Source organism: Gobio gobio, assembly GCF_949357685.1.
Source record: "Gobio gobio genome assembly, chromosome: 17".
Classification (NCBI taxonomy): Eukaryota; Metazoa; Chordata; class Actinopteri; order Cypriniformes; family Gobionidae; genus Gobio; species Gobio gobio.
The window spans coordinates 40,102,194-40,108,874 of NC_137110.1; positions in this window are offsets into that span (position 1 = coordinate 40,102,194).

Sequence of the window (6,681 nt, forward strand, 5' to 3'; positions counted from 1 at the left end):
CTTTAAGACCTAATGCACGGATCCTATTGACACGCAATATGGCAGTAACGTTTTAGGTTTTATAATATATAATTTATACCATATAATTTAAAGGTTTATAATTAAATAATTACGTTATTTTACAGTTCAAAACCGCATAATTGTAATAATTACGTGTACACTTTTTACGGTAAAAAAAACATTTCATTAACTGAAATAATGTTAAATTACCATCCTATTGAAATACTAATATCTGTAATATACCTTTGATATATACTGACAACCACCAATCACAGTGGAGATGAGTCACATGATCAATCAAAGCTTTAATAACCAATCATAGTGGAGATTAGTCACATGATGACTCAAAGCTTCACAGTGTCATTCACACAAACACTGAACACCATCATGGTAAAACACATGACATTTTAAAAATTAAATAAACATTAATTTAACAACATTAGATGTAACATAAAACCCTAATGTACATAACTGATTAGAAAAAACTGAGAAGAAACGAAGTGTCACGCAGGGAATTCTGCGAATGTCAATTTACGTTTTTTTCCACTGTAAATTACACAACTACTTGTTCTCTTTTCACTTCCAAAAACTGTCAATTTAACGGTATTTTACTGTAAAATTACATTAAATGTAAGGTTAGATCTATTACAGTTATTCACTGTATAAAGTACGGAAACTTTCTGTTAACTAGTTAACTGTTTTTCACCATAGCATTTTTAGAGTCTTTTACCGGTCTGTCAAACAACACAAGAACAAGAGAAAATCACTCAGTGATCTTGGCTGAATAACCTTTGTAGCTTTATTATGTATCAGTGCATATTTAATATATGTGAAGACTGTTTTTTGTTCTAATTTTCAATAACAAAGACATTAAAATAACAAAAATAATCGTCCACCCCTAGTTCAGGTGTCTTTGTTTACCTGGATGTTCTTGATGTTAAGTTTTAGGTTGATATAACTATATATTACCAAGTCAAGCAAAGAGTTTTTGTTATTTAAATATTGGCATTACATTTTGTTTACATTGATGTTAAAATTATATTATCAGATTTGTGACATACATTTTTGCTAAAACACTACTGGTCACTTTCAGAAGTTGTAGCGATGCTTTCTTTTCCCAGAAAGAATGTGAAACACATAAATTGTATCATTCTCAGTTTTTAAATATAATTTAAATAGATTTTACACACTTAAAGCAATATCATATTGCATATCGAATATCGCATTATTTAACAAGGATTTCGCATATTGCATTTTTCTTCTTATCCCTAAAATCAGAGGAAAATGGGTGAATAACACTGATGAAGAAGCACCTAACCCTGGTTGTCAGCCTAAACTTGACATAAACTGTAAAAATGATTGTTGTACATGGTACGCTCACCACTTCTACGCCTCTGTGGCCCGTGATTTAGAGAGCGTGGCAGCTCTGGGGTTGTCTGAGGTGGCTGCCACCTTTCTGATCGGGCTGATGAAGAGGAAAAACCAGACCATCCATCAGCGCCCGCACAGCGACCATTGTCACTCATGCACTTACAGCCAGAGAGAGAGAGGGGAACTTAAAGCTTGTGCAAAAGTGTCTACTTTTCAAATGTCAGCTGACATGGGCCTTTCTTCTGCTGGAGTGGTTCTGTCTTTGAAAATAGCCTCAATCTTCCTCTATAGTACAAAGCTTTTTCTTCAATGGAAAAGCTTAGGGACAAACATGAAAAGAGATTTCCAGGTTAAGCTCAATGGATGGCATTTGTGGCATGTTGATTACCACAAAAATGAATTAGCACTTGTCCCTCTTTTTCTTTAAACAAAAGCCAAAATCTGGATTACATTGAGGCAAATACACTGGAAGTGAATGAGGCCAATCTGTAAACATTGAAAATACGCATTGTTTCACAAATATAGCCACAAGCGACAATAAGTGTGTTAAGATTATTTATTAATTCCATAAACCCTAAAATTACACAAAAATTATGATTTAATGTCGTCTAAAAATACATGTCCAATGTGGCAAGTGCAACACAGTGACCACATTTTTTACTTCAAGAAAACAAGGGTTGAGCTATTATATCTTTTTTATATCTTTTTTTTTTGTGGAAATCAACATTTCTGTAGTCAATTGAGCTTAGCTCATAATGAGGCCAAAATATAATTATTGATTTAAACCATGAATTCTCCAGGAAAGTCTGGAAAAACTTCACACTGTTAAATATATGTATATATTTATATATTTATATATATTTATATTTAAATATATAAATATATTTGCACAAAGTATTTATTTGTTATTTTTAGTATGTTTTATAATGTCATTTATTCCTGTGATGGCAAAGCTGAATTTTCAGCATCATTACTCCAGTCTTCAGTGTCACATGATCCTTCAGAAATACTTCTAATATGCTGATTTGGTGACCATGAAACATTTCGTCTCATTATTAATGTCAGAAACAGTTGTGCCGCTTAATATTTTTTTGTGGAAACCATGATACATTTTCCCCCAGGATTCTTTAATGAATAGAAAGTTCAAAAGAACAACAGAAACCTTTTTGTAAGTAAAAGGGTTTCCTATCAATTTTGATACATTTTTAATGCATCCTTGCTGTATAATAAAATAAAATATTACTGACCCCAAACTTTTGAATAGCAGTGTATAACAACATATTAAACCAAGTGGCATCTGCAAACAAAGGATACTTACTATTTGGCTCTTTTCATGCCGAGCAGGATAGATAAATGATATGCTATGTGTGTAAATGATGCAAAAGGTGATTTGCAACACAGAATCTCCATTTCCCAGCATGCATCAGACAGTTGCCCAGACTGCTTTCATTTAATACCAATCGAGCCCACAGCCGGAGAAGAAGATTTAAGTCATTTCCGCCATAAAATGCTTCCTCATTAAGCCGCATCTCATCGCATGTGTAATCATTAGTCCTTGATACAATGCGCTCAGATTCAGAGAGTGCTGGGGTCATTTTTAAGCAGCACTTAAGCAGCCGTTAGGAAGTCTGACATCATGATAGGGGCACTTCCCTCTCCATTCGTAACACTATCTCCCCCATTAGGCTGCAGGGCGGTGGAGGGGCAGTAGCATACGGGCAAGGGGCAAGAGGGGAGCGTGTGTGTTTATATGGTCTGTCAGAGCGGGACGGGGTGCGTGGGGGCTGTTGGCTTTTAAGGTGTCAGTGGTAAAATTTATAACACACCATAGAGAGGCTTTAGTAGCACTTGCTGGCCGCACTCACTCAATAGAAATCAGATTAGAGGGAAAAAGGCCCGTCAGTTATCGGAGTTTGGAGAAGCAACGCAGTTTGGCATCAGACCACCTGGACTGGAAGTGAGGGGTGGAGTCTTGGGAAAGATCTCCCTGCAGAGTCATTACTCAGAGAGGCATAAGGCTCATGTGTCTGTGTTATGGACGTATGCAATGAGGCAGTGCATGGGCTTATGTGAAAACACACACACGCACACGCACACACACACACACACACACACACACACACACACACACACACACACACACACACACACACACACACACACACACACACACACACACACACACACACACACACACACACACACACACACACACACACACACACACACACACACACACACACACATGTCTGGTTCGCTATCCTTATGGGGACTGTCCGTAGACGTAATGGTTTTTATACTGTACAAACTGTATATTATATCCGCTTGCACTAACCCTACCCATCACAGAAAACTTTCTGCATTTTTGCATAAAAAAAATAATAAAATAAACTAATTTCTATATGATTTATAAGCTTGTTTCCTTTAGGTGAAACAAGTCCCCATGAGTCAGTGTGCAGTCAGTTTGAAGGATAGAAAAATATGAACACGCATGTTAGGTTTTCATGTTTTATGGGGACTTTCCATAGACATAATGATTTTTATACTGCACAAACTGTATTCTACCCCTTAACCCTAAACCTACCTAGAAAACTTTCTGCATTTTTACATTTCCAAAAAACATAATTTTGTCTGATTTTATAAACTTTTATAAGCTGGACCAAACCCCTAGTTGAAGCATTAAGAGTTCCTTTCACTGGAACTAAGGGGCCTAGCCCAACCCCTGAAAAACAACCCCACACCATAATCCCCCCTCCACCAAACATTACCATTGGCACAATGCAGTCAAGCAAGTACTGTTCTCCTGACAACCGCCAAACCTAGACTCATCCATCAGATTGCCAGACAGAGAGGAGTAATTCGTCACTCCAGACCGAGAACACATCTCCACTGCTAGTGGACACTAGTGTCCAGTGGCGACGTGCTTTACATCATTGCATCCCACGCTTTGCATTGCACTTGGTGAGGTAAGGCTTGGATGCAGGTGCTCGGCCATGGAAACCCATTCCATGAAGCTCTCTATGCACTGTTCTTGAGCTAATCTGAAGTTTGGGGGTCTGTAGTTATTGACTCTGCAGAAAATTGGCAATTTCTGCGCCAACTTCTGTTTGTAGAAGCAGTCTTCATGCCTCGGTGCTTGATTTTATACACCTTTGGCCATGGAAGTGATTGGAACAATGATTTGGAGGGGTGTCCCAATACTTTTGGCAATATAGTGTATATGTATAGGGATGGATCTATGCCATTTTAAAACAAACTATTGCCTACATAGTTCATATAAAGTCATTTTCATGTTTTTCATCATTTTTTAATACAGTGCAATACAACTGATGCAATAAACAATACATTTCTATTGACATTAAAGATTTAGATCATGGGTCATTAACGTTGGTGGATAAAGAAATGAAACGCGTGTACTGCATTAAATTAATTGTTTTGTAAGCCTGTTGCATATAGTACTGTATTAGTGTATTTACATTGATTAATTGCATTGCAAAGGCATTATATAATCATTATCGATATACAGAATCATTTACTTTTACATTACATTTTAATTAAATTAAACCCATTTTAATGTGGGAGGAATAATGACTTTAAGCTAAACTTCTGCTTTTGAAAATTTACCATTGGTTGAAGTTAACTTAATATTGTCTGTACGTATGTATTTTCGTATGTATTTTTGCAATGCCATAAACCCACAGAGACCTGTGTTCAAATCCCACATTAATTAAACATACTGTACATATTCAACAATGCCTCCCAACATGATGCCTATATCACCTACACTGTAAAAAAGTCCTTAAAATAGAGCACTATTTACTGTATAAATATGAAGGAATTTTCCATATTTTCTTTTACAGGTGTTTTACTTGTATCTTGAAAGATGCATTGCATTGTGTTGTGTCTTAGGGTTAAGGGAAATGTCCATACAATTTCTGGATGATGTCCTGGCAGAAAATTACAAGTAGAATTTCCGTTTTAATTTACATTTTTTTTTTACAATGTACAGCAAGACCTGCCATTGTGACCTAAATAGGCTGGTCTGAAGATGTGGGAATTTTAAAAATTCCCTTTAAATACTCCCTTTATACTACCTTTAAAAATCTGCTGGTTAACTGCTGATGGTCTGTGGATGATACTCCACAAATAAAAGTGGAGTGGAATAAAAATGTAGATAAAAATGTGTAATCTGTCACTGTCAGAAGTGAGCTCATTTTTAGTTGAAATTGGAGGAGCTGGGGAAGATGCCTTCATTCAAGTCTTTGAATTCTGCACAAAGTTTTGACGCACTGTCTGAGAACATATAAAAGGATAAAAATTAGATTTGCTTTATCCAAGTGGATGCGAAGTCCACTCCAGCAAGACATGCTCTTGCCTAGAGGCTTAAACTGAATATCCTTTGGCCAAATAGTCTGAGCTCTCCAGATCGGACTGGTCGGAGAGAGGAGATGACGCTATAAGGGTTTACCTTTTTAAAAAAAAAAAAAGGTTTTATTACTTCATTGACAAAGACAAATAAATATGATTGACTATTTTCATGCCCTTTGAAGATCTTTGCCTCATCAGTTCAATTCTCACTATCATACTTGCTTCGTCTTCCCTCCTCTTTCTCGCCGTAACTCATCTCTTTCTCATGCTTAATTCACTGGTTTCTCATTTGATATTCAAACATTTCAGGTCACTTAATCATCTAAATCATTTTCAGAGGGGTGTTCTAACCGAATTACATCCCTGTTTTCCATTCCAGGAGGATATACAGCAGAGACAGAAGAGCTTTGAAATGTAAATCTCAGCAGATCTCCTTTTGGAGGCTTTTTAATTAAACCGATGTACCTTATTTACCCTGGATCAAGCGGATATTCTCAGCTCTGAAAAATAGAGCTTATTCTTACGCCGAAGAAAAGATTCAATGCATATTGGTATTATAGTTATTTTCTATAATGCATAGTCTTACCAAATGCTATTTAGTTGAAGAGGCGAGAACTAATCTCTGTGTGAAGATATTTTTTTCTGGGGGTGGATTTTTATCTATAATTATATGAAAGAACATGTCATGCACGCTTCACACCTAATTAATGAATTTGAAATGATTATTCAAACAGAAAGGATATTTTATGGATTCTGTTACCTTTTCAAAGAGTTCGTTTTGTTTGACCTCTCTTTAAACAAAGAGAATGTCAATATCTGGACTACACAAATGGATGTCCTTGAAAACAATGATTTAAAAAATAATTTAAAAAAAATTCTGCAAGAATCCATAGAAAGATGATAGACATAAAACAATATTTTGTCATTACCTTCAAATCAGTA